Source organism: Balaenoptera physalus (assembly GCF_965194825.1).
Source record: "Balaenoptera physalus genome assembly, chromosome: X".
NCBI lineage: Eukaryota > Metazoa > Chordata > Mammalia > Artiodactyla > Balaenopteridae > Balaenoptera > Balaenoptera physalus.
Genome location: NC_138903.1, coordinates 14,317,947 through 14,338,589, shown reverse-complemented (window position 1 = coordinate 14,338,589; position 20,643 = coordinate 14,317,947). Strand labels below are relative to the sequence as shown.

At 40.4% G+C, this 20,643-nt stretch overlaps 1 pseudogene across 1 annotated transcript; it reads left to right on the top strand.

The window, feature by feature from the left end:
- Positions 1-19,241: 19,241 nt before the first annotated feature.
- LOC309652263 (cell division control protein 42 homolog) lies at positions 19,242-20,179 on the top strand (annotated as a pseudogene). Its single transcript has 2 exons — positions 19,242-19,859; positions 19,947-20,179. The product of its transcript is annotated as a cell division control protein 42 homolog (transcript).
- The last annotated feature ends 464 nt before the right edge of the window (positions 20,180-20,643 follow it).

The following is a 20,643-nucleotide window of genomic DNA, read 5'->3' as shown; positions in this document are numbered from 1 at the left end:
CTCCAATGGAACCTAAGTTAAAAAAAATCTTTTTTCTATATAGTGAAGATAGTCTCTTAAAAAGATTTTAAAAGAATTCTTGACATGAGGTTACAAATTGAAAGGTTACAGAAAAACCTCTCTTCAACCTCTGTCCTCAGCCACCTTGTTCCCTTCCCTGGAGACCATATTATCAAATGGTTCTGGGTTCTTGCAGAGACATACCATGCAAAGATTATTGTTTTACTATAATGTTGAAACAGCATTATTATTTCAGTTGTGGTTATATTTCTCTATTTAGTAAGAAAAAAAAGATGGGGCTTCCCTGGTGGCACAATGGTTGAGAGTCCACCTGCCAGTGCAGGGGACACGGGTTTGAGCCCGGGTCTGGGAGGATCCCACATGCCGTGGAGCAACTAGGCCCATGCACCACAACTGCTGAACCTGCGCTCTGGAGCCTGTGAGCCACAGCTACTGAAGCCCGCATGCCGCAACTACTGAGGCCTGCGTGCCTGGAGCCCATGCTCCACAACGGGAGAGGCCACAGCGGTGAGAGGCCCGTGCACCATGGCGAGGAGTGGCCTCCGCTCGCCACAACTAGAGAAAGCCCACGCACAGCAACGAAGACCCAACACAGCCAAAAATAAATAAATTTTTTAAAAAAAGAGTAATTATGAGAAAAAATGTACAAGGGAAAGGTCAATTCTTAGTTCAGCTTGTCACAGATATTGTGTACATGCTGTGGGCCCATCCTGAATTGATGCAGCAGAGAATATGGAAAAACCTATAAGATGTGGTCTCGCTGAGGAGTGGCCTACTACAGTGCTTGAACCAAATCCTGATGCATGAGTAGGAGTTGAGTAAATGCATCTTTGTATTATAAATACTGCCAAGACTGAAAACTTCCCTAACCTAGGAAAGGAAACAGATATCCAGGTTCAGGAAGCACAGAGGGTTCCAAACAAGATGAACCCAAGAGGTCCACACCAAGACACTTGGTAACTAAAATGGCAAAAATTAAAGATGGAGAATCTTAAAAGCAGCAAGTAAAAAGCAACTAGTTATGTACAAGGGAACTCCCATAAGACTCTCAGCTGACTTTTCAGCAGAAACTCTGCAGGCCAGAAGGGAGTGGCATGATATATTCAAAGTGATGAAAGAAAAAAACCTACAATCAGGAATACCTGTCAAGGCTATCCAGATTTGAAGGAGAGATACAGACAAGCAAAAGCTAAAAGACTTCAGCACCACTAAAGCAGCTTCACAAGAAATGTTAAAGGGACTTCTCTAAGCAGAAAAGACCACACTAGAAATATGAAACTTATGAAAGGAAAAATCTCATTGGTATAGGCAAACCTTCAGTAAAGGTAGTTAATCAACCACTTATAAATCTAGTAGGAAGGTTAAAAGACAAAAGTAGTAAAATCATCTATATCCACAATAAGTAGTTAAGGGATACACAAAACAAAAAGGTATAAAATATGATGTCAAAAACATTAGAGGTGCATGGGGGGAGTAAAAATTTAGAGTTGTTAGAATGTGTTTGAACTTAAGAAATTGTCAACTGAAAATAACTGTGTGTGTGTGTGTGTGTGTGTGTGTGTGTGTGTTGTTATATATGAATGTTATGGTAACCAGAAATCAAAAACCTATAATACACACACAAAAACAGAAAGGAATCCAAACATGAAACTAAAGGTAGTCATCAAATTACAAAGAAAGAGCACAAAAGAAGGAAGGAACAAAGAAGAACTACAGAAACAACCAGAAAATAATGAACAAAATGGCAATAAGTACATACCTATCAATAATTACTTTAAATGTAAATGGACTAAGTACACCAATCAAAAGACATAGGCTGGCTGAAAGGATACAAAAACAAGATCCATATATCCTGCCTACAGGGGACCCACTTCAGATCTAAAGACACACACAGACTGAAAGTGAGGGGTTGCAAAAAAGTATTCCATGAAAATGAAAAGAAAGCTGGAGTAGCAATACTTCTATCAGACAAAATAGACTTTAAAAGAAAGACATTTTATAATGATAAATGGATAAATCCAGCAAGAAGATATAACAATGGTAAATATATATGAACCCAACATAGGAGCACGTAAATACATAAAGCAAATATTAGCCAGTGCTGTCCAAAAAATGTGAGCCACGTTTGAAAATTTCTAGTAGCCATATTAAAAAGTGAAAAGGAGCAGGTGAAATTAATTTTAATAATATATTTTAGTACAATATATAAGTAAAATATAATTTCAACGTATAGTCAATATAAAATTGTTAATGAGATATTTTATTTTTTTGTTATATGAAGTCTTTGAAGTTTGGTGTGGATTTTACATTTACAAGCACATCTTAATTCAGACTAGCCACATTTCAAGTGCTCAATAGCCACATGTAGGAGTTGCTTTGGTACTGGACAGCACAGCTCTGGATGCTGTATAAAGGGGACGTGCACATCCACCACTTGCTCATGGTGGAATCCCTGGGTATAATTCAGAGAGCACAAGTATACATATTAAAATCATAAAGCATCTCCTATTTAGTTATGCATATTTTTGTGTTTGGGGTGAAACCAGTATAGTATAGCCACGTGTGAGGCTTGCTATTGGGTTTGGCAGTTGGTCATCTGGCTGGTTTCTTCTGGTGGCTCCCCAGGTACCTGAGTCCTACCCCTGCCTCCGTTTTTTGAGAAAGTGCTTGCTTCTCTCTTCCTTAGAAGTCTCCAGATACTGAATAGTATTCTTAAAGAGAGGAAAAATGCAGGTTAGTTCTTGTTGTTTTTTTTTAAATATTTATTTATTTTGGCTGCGCTGGATCTTAGTTGTGGCATGTGAGACTCTTAGTTGAGGCAGGAGGAATCTAGTTCCCCAACCAGGGATCAAACCTGGGCCCCCTGCATTGTTAGGGTGGAGTCTTACCCACTGGACCACCAGGGAAGTCCCAGGTTAGTTGGTTTTGCTTTTCTAGCGTTTTCCACTCTCTACCCAGAACCATCGTAGGGGAAATTTACTTGGCAGGTTCTTCTTAATAACACTTGCAAGTAATGAGTATTTTCTGCATTCAAAGGAAAATAAACATTTACAGCAAAATCTACTGATTGCCAGTGTTGTACTTCTACATTTTGCCCTTGATTTGGGTATAGTTTAGAAAATAGCCAGACCCCCTGTCAAAGCTTCGGGTGGAAGCTACTGTTGATCAGCAGATTTGGCCCTTCTAAACATTAGGACTGAAGAAAATGGAATTCTTTTTTTTTTTTTTTTTTTTAATTATTTATTTATTTATTTATTTATGGCTGTGTTGGGCCTTCGTTTCTGTGCGAGGGCTTTCTCCAGTTGTGGCAAGTGGGGGCCACTCTTCATCACGGTGCGCGGCCTCTCACTATTGCGGCCTCTCTTGTTGCAGAGCACAGGCTCCAGACGCGCAGGCTCAGTAATTGTGGCTCACGGGCCCAGCTGCTCCGTGGCATGTGGGATCTTCCGGGACCAGGGCTCGAACCCGTGTCCCCTGCATTGGCAGGTGGACTCCCAACCACTGCGCCACCAGGGAAGCCCGAAAATGGAATTCTTAAGAAAGAAAGTTTGAGACACATGGATAATTCAATTCATCAAACATGTTTTTGAGTCAACTTTGCCAGTAGGGTGCTAGACAGTAGACTTCAAGCCCTATGTTCAGATAATTCAGTCTGATGTTAGGGCAGATAGGAAGAGATATACACGTGAGTAACATCTGAGTCTTTCAAGAGTTCTTTAATGGAGGGATAGAATCATGTCATGGCATATTACTTGGGAGGTGATGACATGTATGTGAGGCTTTCTGCTTTACTGAGAGAAGCTGTACACACATGTGAACATGCACAAGGATGATTTCCTCCAACCTAGGGTAGAGTTGGGTAGATTTATGGGATTGTGACATGTTTTGTGAAGGGGTTTTATAATAACGATAATGGGGCTTTCAGCTGTTGAATGATGAACATTTGGAAATGCAGTCATACTCTGCAGTTGGAAATTTATTAAATTTGTAAATTGCACTAGAATCCCTTTCCATGGCTCTCATGATTCCTGTCTGTTTCTAGCTTGATAATAAATAATTGCATCTTAGTACAATTCTTTTCTAATCTAAAACAGAATGAAAACAAGCTAGGAAGCCTGTCGAGGGAAGGGAGCCCCTAATGCTAATGACCCAATCAAAGTTTTAAAATGGCAGTTAATAAAGGAAAACTATGATTGTGGACTAGAAAATCTTTCAAGTGGCTGCATAAATGATGTCTTTCTTAATTTAGAAGTGAGAGTTATGTTTATTGGGCGTTTGTTTCAAATTTAGCATATACTCTGGGTCTGTTGATCTCGACAGCATGTTTCAGTGTAGACTGGCCACATTTCCAGTGCTCAGCAGTGGTCCTCTGTGGTATGCCAGACTCTTTGGCTGGCCACACAGAAGCAAGAAGCTTGGTGTCCAGAATAATCCTTAGTAAAAATGTATGTATAATGTTACCTCCACCTTTATGAGTCAGAGGAAATTGAGGTCAAGACTAACCTGAACTTCCAGTTTGTATCATGCAAAGTTGGGATTCACCAAAGAGCCAAAGCCCCTTCATGGAGAAGTACTACTTTTCTATGTAAGAGAAATGGGGCTGAATTCTCACACAGAATACCGCTGGTCTAGACAAGCGTAAAGGGCCTGGCCAAGGTGGCAGCCCTGGCAAACTACCTCTCAATCAGGGTGTGGTAGCATTTTCCTACATCCATTTTCTCTGTGTTTAATTGGGAGCCATACAATATGGATTGGCTAGTTTGGGAATGGCAGTTACTTGCTCTTGATATGTTTCTGGTCTTATAGAAAAGCCCAGTTTAATCTCAGTTCTGGTCCCAGGCAGAAAGCATTCAGAAAGAGCATCAAAGGAAAAGTAACATGTTACCTAGAATACCAAATGGAAATACAGTACAAGTCAGGGAAACTCTTGAGGTCTGTTTATTTTGTTTTGTCTTATTTTCTTTGACTCCTTGATTGCAACTTCACTCTTACGCCACTCATAGAAAGTCAGCAAGGCGGCTACGATAGTACTTCAGGGGTTAAATCACTTAGAATTTAAACCCCAGAAATAAAGTTTATTGTGAAGGCAAAACTCCCTTTGGTGGGATTCCACAGCTGTGAGAAAATGTGAAGTGCCTACAAATTGGCAACCAAATCAAGATAATTTATTTATTGTCCACACCTGAGGTTTTCTTTAGCTCTAAGTCATTTGATGTGCAAAGAAAATAGCAAAGTAGGTAAATATGGTGGCATATACTCATCATGTAACTGAAAATGTCTTTTTTTTTTTGTAAGATACCTCTTTCTTCCCCTAAGAGACATACCTAATAGTGACCTTATTATGCAAGGGAGCAAATCTGGCTGTTGAAAACTTGTAAAGCACCTTTGCCATACCTTATTTAATCTTTGGAAATCCTATTTTATGATAGTAATCAAAGTGGTAAAATTATAAATCGCTTATGTGTAATAGAGCTCCATGAAAAGTAGGAAAAGTATAAATTGTTAATATGTAAAATAGCTGTATGAAATCACTTTAAAAGAAGCAATTCTTTGAGAAAACATTGGGAATACTAACAATGGTTATCTTTGGGTGATGGGAAATATAGGTGAATTTTTTCCTTGTTCTAATTTCTTTTATTTTTATTTATTTATTTATTTTAAAGTACAATGAGCTAGAAAGGTTGCACATTCAGGTGGCTTTGCACGTCTGTATTTTTTTTAAAAATTAATTAATTAATTAATTAATTTTTATGGCTGTGTTGGGTCTTCATTTCCGTGCAAGGGCTCTCTCTAGTTGTGGCAAGCGGGGGCCACTCTTCATCGCGGTGCGCGGGCCTCTCACTATCGCGGCCTCTCTTATTGCGGAGCACAGGCTCCAGACGCGCAGGCTCAGTAGTTGTGGCTCACGGTCCTAGTTGCTCCATGGCATGTGGGATCTTCCCAGACCAGGGCTCGAACCCGTGTCCCCTGCGTTGGCAGGCAGATTCTCAACCACTGCGCCACCAGGGAAGCCCCATTTCTTTTATTTTTAAAGAGTCATCTGGAACGAGTCAGTGAAACATTTGACTTTTGTTTATTTAATTAAAAAAGATCTCTGACAGAGAGCTTAGTTCATCATGAATCTCCATTCATGGCTTGCTATCCTCCATGGTCAGTCCAAGGCCCCTGATTTTTTTTTTTTTTTGGTATCCCCTCTCCCCACCATGTTCTTGAAAAGGTACAAATCCCTGAAACATTGACAGTGTTGTTTTATGCACGTGTTTATGTCTCATTTCTATAAATGGCATTGTGCTACAATTCTTATTCTATTTTTTTACTGCTATCTTTCAGCACCATGATTTTAAAGTCTATCCCCACTGCCATTTGTAGGTTTAGTTCGTTGCTTTGGGTTGCTGCGTAGTATTCCTCAGTCTGCATTCATTACGTTTCCTTATGTATTTCTTGAGTTGCATCCACTTTCCTGCTACCACAAACAGTGCTGCAAAGGTTATCTTTGAACTTGTGCCCTAGTGGAGCTATCTGCGAGTTTCTCTGGAGTACACAGATCCAGGAGCAGAATTGCTGGGCCATAGGAAACGGGCACACTTAGCTGAACCACAGCCAGCCAGGTTGCTTTTCTGGAAAGTGGCTGCAGCAACCTGTCCGCATTTCCATCAGCAGGTCAGGCATGGGCCAGGTCCCCCACCCCCACCTGCTAAGTATTGCCCACCTTTCTAATTTTTCTCTGTCTGATGGGTGCAAAGTGGTATCTTGTTGTTTTGACATTTCTCTGGTTGCTGGTGATGTTAGCATTCTGACTTCCAGCTTTGTGCATTGCCTCTTCTTAATCTTTGTTTTTGTTTCTCTGATTTCCTGACTTAAAAAAAATCTATCTATATCTATACTAGCTTTATTGAGATATAATTCACACATCATACAATTTACCCACTTAAAAAGCATTCATTGCTTTTTAGTATACTCACAATATTGTGCAACCATCACCATGATCCATTTTAGAACATTTTCGTCAGCTCCAAAAGTGGCTGTTCCTTGAGCTCCAGGAGACATGTTTAGGTTGGGCACTCCCTGTGACCTTGCTGTTCCCACAGGCCTGAACAAAAGGTCCGTGGACTCTGGTTGCTGAGGCCCTGGTTTCTGCCTTCCACAGCTCGGTTGTTCAGCTTGCTTTTGAGTGTGTGTCCTTCCGATGAACTCTCCCACAGCCCACACCCTCACTTTGTGCTTATTGCCAGCATTGGTTTCTGTTTGCTTACAACCAAAAGAAAACTAAGTCATAAATTTGTTCATACAGGAGGGATTTTTGCAAGGAACAGACCGTAGAATGTGAAACTGATTGAGAATGGCAGAGCCTGCCCTCTTTTTTATAGTAAAGGGCAGCAAAACTGCTGATCAGACTGTGCTTCATTTTTTTCCTGGGACTGTGCACCTTACCTGTAAAATGTCTGGATGTTTCCCAGGGTGGGCTACTTTTCTGCCTTTCTCAAGGTGCTTCAAGAAAGCACTAAGCTTTGTTGTACAGCATCATTAAGAAAGCATGTACCCTGTCTGATGATCCGACATACCAAGCGTCTGTCGGTCATGCTCCCTTAGGAAGCAGTCTGCTAAGATGGTGCCGTGTGCGGCAGGGGAACCCTCCCACCTCTTCGCTCAGGTGGGGCCTTGGAAGACACTGGGTGAAGGAAATCCAGAGGACACAACCTGAGTTAATCAAGGACCTCTCTCCACTGCCAGGGAGGCGAATTGACAAGTAGACACTAAGGACGTTCCAGGAGGATCATGTCCATGCTTGACATGTTGCTTTTCTTTTTTCCTTTTTATTGAACATTTTTGGTCCCTCCCTGCTCATGTTGTATAACGGATATCATTCAGGCCACAAGTTGCAAGACCATGAGACATCACATCTCATCCTGCTTGAGTCATGGACATCACCAAGTGATACTTGACTTGGAAGCTGGATGGGGAGACTGTGATTTTGAGTTGCCTCATATTGGGAAGGGGGTCAGTTCATTTTCGATTGTATTTGGATTAGCTGTAGTAGGCGGTAGCATTTTAAAAATATGCATAGGAATAAAGGCGTGTGTGTGTGTGTGTGTGTATACACACAATAAACTACCAATGATAGACTGTGGTATATACACTTGTTATTTTGTCTTCCCAGAGAAGAAACCTGTAGTCAGGTTTCTGCTGTGATAATGCTACATAACAACGAACACCCTCAAATCTCAATGGCTCACAAAAACAAGCACTTATTTCTTACTCATGGGTCTGCAAGTAGTTGTGGCTTTGCAGCACTTGGCTTCTGGCTGCAGGTTGGTTTCTGGTCTGCTCCATATATCCCCAGCGGCTACTCAAGGCCTGTTCTCATGGCCAATGGCAGAAGTGCAAAAGAGGCCAAGCCAAACCCTGCAAGCACAACTAAAGCCTCTGCTTTAATGCCATTGGCTAAATCAGCGAGGGTTGGGACTTATTCTCTGCCCACAGTAAACCCTGGTAAAGGAAGGGAAGGAAGGAAGAATTGAGAACAAATAATCCATTCTCCTACACTCCCTCTTCTTTTGAGAAATCAACTATGTGTTTTCAATGTGTTTTTCTCTCTCCACAGATTACGTTGTTATCTGTTCAGTTGCTCATGTTAGAAGCCTAGGGTATAAGAGAAGTTCCAGATTGGGAAGGGAGGAGCATTTGTTCAGTTTTAGATATATTGAATTTGAGCTGAGTACGGGATCGTCAGAGACATGAGGAGACTGTTGGCTATACAGGTCCAAGTCCAAACTATTGTGGTTATTTTCTCACTCAAGTTCCTACAGGTTTTATGAGTGGGGCTGATGACAAGTGTTACTAATTTCTTCGAGTGATGGCCACTAAGTTGTCTTTATGATGTAACTCTTAAGTTATTCTGTCTTCTGAACCAAGACTGGTCCTGTTACCTTTCATATATAACTCTGGGGGTTATTAAATGTCAACATCAAGGTTCTCTGTGTGAAATTCCCATGCAGATTTTGTTGACTTCAGAGAAGTTATATGACTGAAGGGCATTAGCAGGTCATATTTTTCAATCTAGACCTGCTTTAGTACACCATTTGTAAAGGTTCTCCTGAAAAAGGATTTTCTGTGTTTGTGTAAATACACTTGTGTCATCATATCTCATGCAAATTGTCTGTATTGATTAATGGTCTCTTGTTTGCTTCCTTTTGCTTGTTGTATTTATAGCTCACATTACTTATAATTGTTGGACAACATAATATGAACCAGATGGCTTCATTATTCTGTGTTTCACATTTTGAATTTTAAATCTCACATTGGACTGCTTGTCAGTGGCCAGCTGTGTCCTGGAGGAGGAGATAAGGCCAGACCGTAGTTGAAAGATCCTGGGTCAGATACCATGGACAGTAAGTGCTGTCGAGGTGTTAGCATTTGAGGTTTCTTCTGGCCCTTGGTTTCACTTGGAAATTCAGAGTGGAAGGCCAGGGAGAGAGAGACTGGGCGTCAAAGGCCTTCTGAACCACTCAGCTGGCCTATGATTGCAATGTGTTTGAAAAGACTCTTTACCAATAAGCTCACAGAATCTATTATATGTTAGGAATTTTAACCACAGCTAGTAATATTTAAAAATACGAGTATCAGTCAGGGGCCCAGCAGGAGACAGATGGTATATTCAAATAGGATAATTGAGGGACTATTTACAATAGCATGGGTTAAGGAAAACAAGGTTCAGTGAAGTAACATTCTAGACTTGAATGAGCAAGAGGGAGGAGACCCAGAGAGCAGCTACAGGTATAGGAGAGAGTGACTGGGCCATGGGATAGCCAGACATTTGGCCTCCCTGATGCGGGTGGGCGTCATCCAATCGGTTGAAGACCTGAGTAGAATAAAGGGGCTGAGTAAGAGGGAACTCCTCTTGAGGGAGGGAACTCCTCCCGTTTGACTGCTGAGCTGGGACAAGTCTTTTCTGGCCTTGGACTCGGCCTAACACATCAGCTCTTCCTGGGTCTTGAGCCTATTGGCTTTTGGACTGGAAGTTACTTCATTGGCTCTCCTTGTTCTCAGGCCTTCAGACTCAGACTGGAACTCTTCTGGGTCTCCAGCTTGCCAACTCACCCTGCAATTCTTGGGACTTCTCAGCCCCATAATCATGTGAGCCAATTCCTTATAATAAATCTCTCTTCGTCTCTCTCATTGTCACACACACGTACACACACACATCCTATTGGCTCTGTTTCTCTGGAGAACCTGACTAAGACAAAGGGCAAGGCAACTGGTGCTGTGGCCTTTCTTAGAGAGACATATAGACATCCTGGCCAATAGGCAGGGAAGGAGCTGAGGAATAAATACTTAAATCTCACCCTTCTCCCTGGTGCCTCCAATTGGTTGAACTCGCCTGGAAGTTCTAGAACAAGGAAGCCAGTGGAGGCAGTCTTTAAAGAGTCTGGGATACAGAGCAGGATGGAGAAGGATGAAAGTGGGTCTAGAGGGGCTAATGGAGCCTTTCCATATAATGTATCTAAAACGACTATTGTTACCACTTTTTTATATAGCCTCCCAGAGATATGCTATGCATACAAAAGCATATATGGTGCTCTTGGTAATTTCCATGATATTTTAAACTCTTCCAAAAATATCGCTTTGATGGCTGCATAATATTAAAAGCCCTTTACTATGAAATAGTCTTACATAGATGTTACACTTATATAATATAAATATATTAATGAATGAAACTCCTGTGTATCCCCTCATCCTGCTTAAGAACTAGAACATTGCCAAAACTTCAGGACTGCTGTGGGTGCCTTCCCAGTTCCATTGAATGAAGGCTAACCATTATTTTAAACTGTATTATCATTCCTTTGTGATAATAATTTCATTATAATATTTCTGAATATATATGTATTCCTAAACAATATATTGTCAAACTTTGTATGATTTTGGCATTTATGTAGTTTCAAATGTATTCGTGTAGTTTGCATGTAGACTTCTGAGAATCGATTTTTATACTTAACATTATAATTTTGTGATTCATCCAAGTAGATGTATATTATTTAATTTTTGATGCTGTATATTGTTCCATTGTGTGTATATACTAGAATTTGTTTATTTTGCTGTCAATGGACATTTGTTATTTTTACCTTTTTATAGTATTGCTATCCAATTTCTGTGTGTATTTGTGCCAGAGATTCTCTAGGACAGATACCTGGGAGGAAAGAAACTGGGTGATGGCGATTATCTTCAACTATACAAGGTAATACCATATTATATTCCAAAGTTGTTGTTCTAATATTCACTCCCCATTGCCAGTGTATTAGTTTTGTTGCTCCATATCTAAACACCTTTAATCATGAAAACATATCATTAATAGAGTGAAAAGGCAAGACACATAAGAAGAAAATTTTCAACACATATATTGAACAAAGGACTGATACTCAGTTTATCAGTGAGAAATACAGACATCTCAACTTTTAAAAATGGACAAAAGACTTGAACAGGTACTTCATAAAAAAGGATTTCCGAGTTGCCAATAAACATATGAAAAGGTGCTTAGCTCATTAGTTTTTCAGGGAAATGCACATTTAAGACACAATGAGAAGCCACATCTGTACTCCCCAAATCCTAGCACTAGGAAAACTGATCGTGCTAAGTGTTGGCAATGATGTGGAGTACCAAAAACTCTTATTCTCTACTGGTGGTCATGTATCTCAGTACAACCACACTGGAAAATTGGTAGTATCTACTAAAGCTGAACATAGGCATAGCTATAACACACAATTCCATTCCCAAAAGAAATTTCTACGGAATGTCAGTAATAGCATTATTCATCAGAATCAAACACTGAAAATAGCCCAAATGTCCATCAAAAGTTGTATATACTTGCAACAAAATGGATGAATCTCACAACTATGGGGAAGAATGAAAGATACTAGATACAAAAAAGAACATTCTGTATTTTTTTATATATATATAAAATCCCCCAATGGACAGAACTAACTGATGGTAATAGAAGTAAGGATGATTAGTTACCTTTGGGGAAGGTGATTACTTGGAGTGGACATACTGGGGGCATCCGGGACTAATAATATTCTTTATCTTGTTCTGAGAATGAGTACATGGGTAAATTCATTTTGTGGAAGTTCACTGAAGTGTGTACTTATGATTTCTGTACTTCTGGTACTTATGTAACACTTCAGTAAGAACTGTCTTGAGGGGACTTCCCTGGTGGTCCAGTGGTTAAGACTCTGAGCTCCCAATGCAGGGGGCCTGGGTTTGAACGCTGGTCAGGGAACTAGATCACGCTTGTATGCTGCAACTAAGACTCTGCATGCCGCAACTAAAGATGCCACATGCTGCAACTGTAAAAGATCCTGCATGCTACAACTAAAGATCCCATGTGCCGCAACTAAGACCTGGCACAGCCAAATAAATAAATATTAAAAAAAAAAAGAACTATCTTGAAAATGCCATATGTTTGGAAATTAACAAACATGTCTAAATGATCATGAGTAAGAAAAGAAATCATGATGGAAATTTAATAATGACAATACTGCATATCAAAACTTGCAGGTTAAGTGGTACTGTAAGGGAAATTTATAGTCTTGAATGTTTACATTGGAAAAGAAGAAAAGCTTATAAATATGTGTCATGTCCAAATATAGCAATAAAACCTTTTCTAAAAAAAGGATAAAGAAAGAAATAATAACAATAAGTGGAATAGAAAACAGACACAATTTAAAAAACTCAACAAAGACCAAAAGTTGAGTCAAGAAAACAAAAAAAGAGAAAAAGCACATATAAACAACTTTAAGGATGAAAAAGGAGGACATAGCTACAAGAAGTCCAACCATGTCCAGCTGTACAGATTTTGTTTTCCAAAGATCACCCTGCTTGGGGAATGTATTATAGAGGAACTTGAGTGAACGCAAACAGAGTAGTTAAGAGTTTATTGCTGTAATCCAGGTAAGATGTAATGTAGCTTTTATTGGGACTAGAGTCTTGCTTAGGGATGACACTCACATTCTAAGGTTATCCATTTACTGTCTTAACTTTTCTTCTAATATTTTTATTGTTTTATTTTTACACTTAAAACTGTAATCTTCGTCTGGAATTTAAAAAAATATAGTAGGAGGTAGAGCTATGGTGTTTATTTTCAGATGGAAAACCATTTAACGTAATACAACTCATTTAAAAATAAATTGAAATACCACCCTTGTAAATTAAGTTTTTGTATTTACTTGAATCTGTTTCTGAATTCTGCATTCTTTGTTGTACCATGAATTTGTCTCTTCCTATGCAGATACTATACAGCAGGTTTTACAGTAAGTCTTAGTATCTGGGAAGATAAATTACTCCCCTCAGAATTTTTCTTTTATTTTTCCTTGGTTTTATTTTGTTACATTTATTCTTCTATATAAGCTTTAAAATCATTTTACCCTTTAAAAAATTCTGATTTTCATGCTGATTGGAATGGCGTTTGTATTTTATTTTTAGAAGAATTGACACTTGTCTTCCCTTCCAGAAACATGTTCTAACTTTCCATTTATTCATGTCACCTTTTCTTTGCCATGAGTATAGATATCAGAACTTGACTGCATTTATGTTCAGCATTTTATGTCTTTTATTTGAATATTTGAAAGTAATATTCATTTTACATTATGCAATTTAACAAGCAAATAGTGCTCATTTAGTTAATCCCTTAATAGTCTAAACATTTCCAACATTTCAAGTATGTCATTTTGAATATGGAAATTCTTCTTGCTCTGAGAATTACTGAAAACCTCTGATTCATGATTAGGTTGAAGAGAAGGAAAAGTATTAAAATTAGATTAATCGGTGGTAGGGAGAGATAAATTGGGAGGTTGGGATTGATATATACACAATACCATGTATAAAATAGATAACTAATAAGGATCTAATGTATAGCACAGGGAACTCTACTCAATACTCTGTAATGACCTATATGGGAAAAGAATCTAAAAAAGAGTGGATATATGTATATGTATAACTGATTTGCTTTGCTGTACACCTGAAATTAACACAACATTGTAAATCAACTATACTCCAATAAAAATTATTAAAAATAATAAAATTAGATTAATCAATTTAATATAACTTAACAGACAGTCATGTGTAACTTTTGAATATGTTATGCACCATTGTCTCTTTTACAGATGCCTCTTTCCAGCTTTTGATTTCATCATGTAGCAAAGACACAGGGGATTAGTTTGGGATTTGAATCAAGTTATCGTCATAGTTTCTGGGTGAATCAGGTTTACATGTTCATCCAGAATTATTCAACAGTCAATAAAGAAGGTGCATGGACATCTAACATCCTCCACTCCCCCTGTAACCACCACCTTGATGCTTAGAGAGGAAAGAGACTACTTTCAAATAGCAAGTCTCCCAATGAGTGGGAATGATCAAAAGGCGTTATCAGCACGAGCAGTTATTTTTCTTTTATGTTTCAGTGAGATTCTCGTCTAGCAGAGTAAGATGACAGATGCAGCCCCTACTTATTTCTTGGGTTTTCCTACAGAAATGATTCTGGAAACATCAACAGGCTTGCATCCTTACGTGAGGCAGAGGATCTTTGGAGATGGACATAGAAGGTAAGTGAAGGGGAACTAATCAACACTCTCCTTTCTCTTGCCAAAGACAAATCCTTTTTTTTTTGGTCGTACCCCTGCAGTGGAAGCTCGGAGTCTTAACCACTGGACTGCCAGGGAAGTCCCCAATCCATTTTTATTTAGTGAAGACAGTGCCCAAACCAGAAACTGCAAAACTGTGAAAGGGAACTATTTTGGGAAAATATTTTTCTTGTTGCCTTTATCTAAAATGAAGCAGCCATGAGAATGCAAGCGGAAAATCAAAATATGGTATTTTTGGGGGAAGGGATGACAGGGTTACTTTTCAGTATATTTTAATTGAAGCAAGACCTGAGTTGGCTCTAGTCACACAGGTGGAGTGGGGCTCCTTTGTGGCAGTGGATTGCAACCCAGGCTACACATTAGAATCACCTGAGGTGATATGGAAACTGCTAGTGCCTCAGCCCAGCCCTCAACAAGTTCTTACTCAATTGGCCTAGGATTGGCCTGGGCCTGGGTCTTTTTTAAAACTCTTAGTAAGTCCTAATGTGGAGCCAGTGCTGAGAACACTGTTTTGGAGAAATTACCAAGGGTTTGGGAGGATCAGGTTTTTTTTTAACAATGTGTGAAACAAAATCGCAGCCAGATTTGGCAGGAGATTGCAAAGTGGCATGCCAATAGAAAGTATAATAGTAAAGCTCTATTTTAGCTTATTTATTCTTAGGGAACAACCAGTGTCCTGCTAGTTAACTTTGGGGGGCTATTTTTTCTAAGTTGGACTTTTCATACTGAAATAATATTTCCATCAAATGAACATCATTCCCTCACATTTGTCATTGTTTGAAGTCATATCTGGACCTTCCAAAATGCCTTTAAAACTTCCTTTTGAGTCAGTTAAGTGCTACTCCTCCCTGGAACAGATAACTGGTTTAAGTGGTTTTTGGAATGTTCTCTGGTTTGATTTATGACCGTGAAAGTGAAACCGCACAACTTGGATGGGACTTGAACCCAGCCAAAACCCAGACTGGGTCTTGAACCCACTGTCTTTTAATTGAAATCACACACCTGATCTCAGGACTTAATGAAGCTCAGGTTCTTTATGTTTCAGCATAGAAGGAATTCAGCGAGGGGCAAAGTGATAGGTAAGTAGATTTATTTAGAGAGGTACACATTCCATAGAATGTAGTCCATCTCAAAAGGCAAGAGTGGCCCTGGGAGAAACACATTCCACAGACAGTGTGGGCCATCTCAGAAAGCGAGAGGCTCCAAAATATGGGGTGGTTAGTTTTGGGGGGCTGGGTAATTTCATAGGCTAATGAGTGGAAGTATTATTCCAACCATTTTGGAGAAGGGGTGGGGTTTCAAGGAATTGGGCCACCGCCCACTTTTTGCCCTTTTATGGTTGGCCTTGGAACTGTCATGGCAGCTGTGGGTGTGTCTTTTAGCTAATGTATTACAGTGAGCATATAACGAGGCTCAAGGTCTACTGGAAGTCGAATCTTTCACCATCTTGGACCTAGTTAGTTCTAACCAGTTATGTCGTATCCTCAACGGCTATGTCATTCTTTAAGGGTTGTGCCCTGCCCCCTTCCCTCCTGTTTCAAAAGGAGCCTGAAATTGTGCAGTTGCTGGTTACTTGAAAATTTTTCTTGAAAAATTCTAAGGAAATGGGCAAGGCTTTAGCTGACTAGGGGTTCTGTTTTCAGCATCTTATTCAGCTACTGCCTAATTCTATTTTATCTTCTGTATAATTGTTAAATATTCATTTTCTGCCTGTATCTGAAATTCATGAGTGATATTGTTCTGCATTTTCCATGATTGATCCTTGTTTTCAGCCTGAAGAGTCTTTCCTTTTCTTTCTTATTTTTAATTTCCCAAGAGCCTTCTTAGAACTCGATTTTTATCCACCCCTGATATCCCAAAATTTATGTTGGTCCTCTAAGACCATTGCTATAGGTCTCAATGGTGTTCTCTTGTCTATCAGTGCTGTTTTTGATTGATTTGATCCTGGACTCCTAAAAAAAGCATTTATGTTTAGAAATTTGGAGATATCCTGATGCTGCTTCATGGCTGGTTCTCCCCTGACACAGAGTAGGAAAAGTCCCAAGTGCTCTGTCCTGCAGGACAGCCCCACCATACACTTCCCCCCCCCTCACCCCGCGCTTCACCCATGGCTGGAGAAAGCAGGCTTTTCCTAGAGCTCCCTGTGTCTGTGCCCTCTCCCTCTCTCCTGAGTTGCGGGCTACCCCAGAGCTTGAGCTGCGATATACAGAGAGAAAAAAACCTAGGAACTCACTTCCATGTCATCATTTAAGACCTGGGTTCCTTACCCAATCCCGTTGCTCTTTATTCACTGTAGTAGGCAGAATAATGCCTCCCCACACAAAAAGATGTCAATATTCAAATTCCTGGCACCTGTGAATATATTACCTTACCTGGCAAAAGGGATTTTGCAAACTTAATTAACTTAATGATTTTGCGATGAGATTAACCTGGATTATCTGGGCGGGCCAATGAAATCACAAGGGCCCTTATAAGAAACAGGCAAGAGAGTCAGAGCTAGCGGAGGTGTGATAACAGAGGCAGAATTCGGAGTGCTGTGAGTCAAGGAATGCAGGCAGCCTCTGGAAGCCGGAGACAAGGAAACAGAAGATTCTCTAGAGCCTCCGGAAGGAACACAGCCTTGCAGACCCACTTTACGTCTCTGACCTCTGGAACCGTAAGAGAATATATCTGTGTTGTTTTAAACCACTAAATTTGTGATAATTTGTTTAAGCAGAAGAAAACTAATTCATCCACCTTTCGGAGCCTTCTGGTAGTTGCTTTATGGATCTTGTCTAGGGCTTTTTGTTACGATCAGAGGGAGAGATGTGTTACCGGGCCCTTTCTAGATTCTTGGACAGCATTACCATAGATATAAATGAATATCGCTTCCACAAGACTCTTAGGCAAGCAAAGCTTTTTATTAAAAGAGAGAGCTTGTGCACAAGGGAGAAAGCAGAAAAAAAGTGCCCAGCTCCCGGAGTAGAAGGGGCGAGTTGCTTTTATAACAAAAGGGAGGGCTTGTCTCATTATAACTGATAGTTTTGAGAAGTCGTCAAACTTCTTCATTAGCAGCAGATGGGTCCACAGTGGCTATCGGGAATAGGGAGTGCTTCTGGAGGGGAAAGCAGTGCCTCAGAATTTTCTGCAAGAAAGCACAGGAATAGATAAGGTTAAAATTTATAGTTGAGCTTCTTGTCTTGTGGCAACTAGGTATACTTGCTAGTGCAACAAAGTTAATTTTTTATTCCCGGGAGCTTGGTTTTTGTTTCTGGGGCTCAGGCCCCCAGGGCCTTTGTTCTTTAGCTCGCAAGGCCTGTTTTGCCCAAAGCCATTCCCTAGTCCTTTTCCAAAATGGCTGTGCTCTTTTCATCCTGTCTTAGATGGTGGGGAGTGTCCTTACTCCAGCTTGACTGGAACCAGAGCCCATTATTCTTTTTTTTTTTAATTAATCTATTTATTTTTGGCTGCGTTGGGTGTCCGTTGCGGTGCGCGGGCTTCTCATTGCGGTGGCTTCTCTTGTTGCGGAGCACGGGCTCTAGGTACGCGGGCCTCAGTAGTTGTGACTCGCAGGCTCTAGAGCACAGGTGCAGTAGTTGTGGCGCACGAACTTATTATTAAATGAGGCGTTTACTATACTCCTTCCTAAGAGCACCACCAGGTGGGGAACACGTTTTCTAAACTAGATCTAGGAAGTGGGATGTGGAATCAATCCATCCTCCTCCCCTTAAGGGCTGTCCAATGGTTAATGAATTAAAAACACATGACTAAATAATAACAAATCCCACACACACTCCCCCGCCCAAAAAAAGGAAAAAAAAAAAAAACACTAGATGTTCCAGATTACTCACCAAAGTGGAATCCGGGAACAGCTTCAACAACCCAAATTAGTCTGTTACACAGGCATCACAAGCATGCCTTGCTTTTAAACAAAAAATAATTTTTTTGAAACAACAAAACAAAAACTATTACTGATGACTTTTCTGACAATACACAATTACTCAAAATTAACTAGTATTGAGAGGGGGAAGGGGGCCATAGCTATGGGCCTTGTCTCACACGAGTGCATGTGGGTAGGTGCAGGGCATTTGTCATTATTGCAAAAATGAATTTTAATTTTTAATCTTTAGTTTGATTTAAACATTGCTTTTAGTATATCATGAGTGATATTTGCAACAAAAAGAATAAAATGCCTAGGAATAAACCTACCAAGGGAGACAAAAGACCTGCATGCAGAAAACTATAAGACACTGATGAAAGAAATTAAAGATGATACAAACAGATTTTTTCATCTCTCTCTGGGCTTAATTCTGTCCACCCACTCAGAAGTCACCTATGGCCATAAGCAGTTCATGAGCCTTTTGTAAAGACAGTCTTCTGAAATCAAGAGACTCTGTGTGTTATAATGGATTTTCGGTTTTGCTTTTTTATGGCAAAGATAAATGCAGTCATTGAGATAAGCAGGCTCTTACGGCAAGTTCCGTTTGTTTTTTTCTAAAAGGCTTTGGAATTATTTTAGTAATCATGGAGTATAAAGAGTTAGACCTGCAGTGTCCGTATGTACCGACTGTTTTTAGAAACAGAGAACACGTATCTCTCTGTCTTTTTTAAATTATTAATTTATTTATTTATTTTTGGCTGTGCTGGGTCTTCGTTTCTGTGCGAGGGCTTTCTCTAGTTGCGGCAAGCGGGGGCTACTCTTCATCGCGGTGCGCGGGCCTCTCACTATCGCGGCCTCTCTTGTTGTGGAGCACAGGCTCCAGACGCGCAGGCTCAGTAATTTTGGCTCATGGGCCCAGCTGCTCCATGGCATGTGGGCTCTTCCCAGACCAGGGCCCGAACCCGTGTCCCCTGCATTGGCAGGCAGACTCTCAACCACTGCGCCACCAGGGAAGCCCATACCGACTGTTTTTGACAACTATGCAGTCACAATTATGATTGGTGGAGAGCCTCGTACTCTTGGACTTTTTGATACCGCAGGGCAAGAGGGTTATGACAGATTACGACTGCTGAGTTATCCACAAACAGATGTATTTCTAGTCTGTTTTTCAGTGGTCTCTCCATCCTCATTCGAAAATGTTAAGAAAAGTGGGTGCCTGAGAACTCACCACTGTCCAAAGGCCCCTTTCTTGCTTGTTGGGACCCAGGTTGATCTCAGATGACCCCTCTACTACTGAGAAACTTGCTAAGAATAAACAGACGCCGGTCACCCCCGAGGCTGCGGAAAACTGGCCTGTGACCTGAAGGCTGTCACCCCCGAGGCTGCGGAAAGCTGGCCTGTGACCTGAAGGCTGTCACCCCCGAGGCTGCGGAAAGCTGGCCCGTGACCTGAAGGCTGTCAAGTATGTGGAGTGTTCTGCACTTACACAGAAAGGCCTAAAGAATGTATTTTGATGAAGCAACATTGGCTGCCCTGGAGCCTCCAGAACTGAAGAAGAGCGGCAGGTGTGTGCTGCTATGAACGTCTCTCCAGAGCCCTTTCTGCACAGCTGGTGTCCACATCATACTAAAAGCAATGTTTAAATCAAACTAAAGATTAAAAATTAAAATTCATTTTTGCAATAATGACAAATGCCCTGCACCCACCCACATGCACTCGTGTGAGACAAGGCCCGTAGCTATGGCCCCCTTCCCCCTCTCAATACTAGTTAATTTTGAGTAACTGTGTATTGTCAGAAGAGTGATGAGTAATAGTTTTTATTTTGTTGTTTCAAAAAAATTGTTTAAAAGCAAGGCATGCTTGTGATGCCTCTATAACAGACTAATTTGGGTTGTTGAAGCTGTTCCCGGGTTCCACTTTGGCGAGTAATCTGGAACATCTAGTTTTTTTTTTTTTTCCTTTTTTTGGGCGGTGGAGTGTGTGTGGGATTTGTTGTTATTTAGTCATGTTTTTTTAATTAACCATTGGACAGCCCTTAGGAGGAGGAGGATGGATTGATTCCACATCCCACTTCCTAGATCTAGTTTAGAAAACGTGTTCCCCACCTGGTGCTCTTAGGAAGGAGTATAGTAA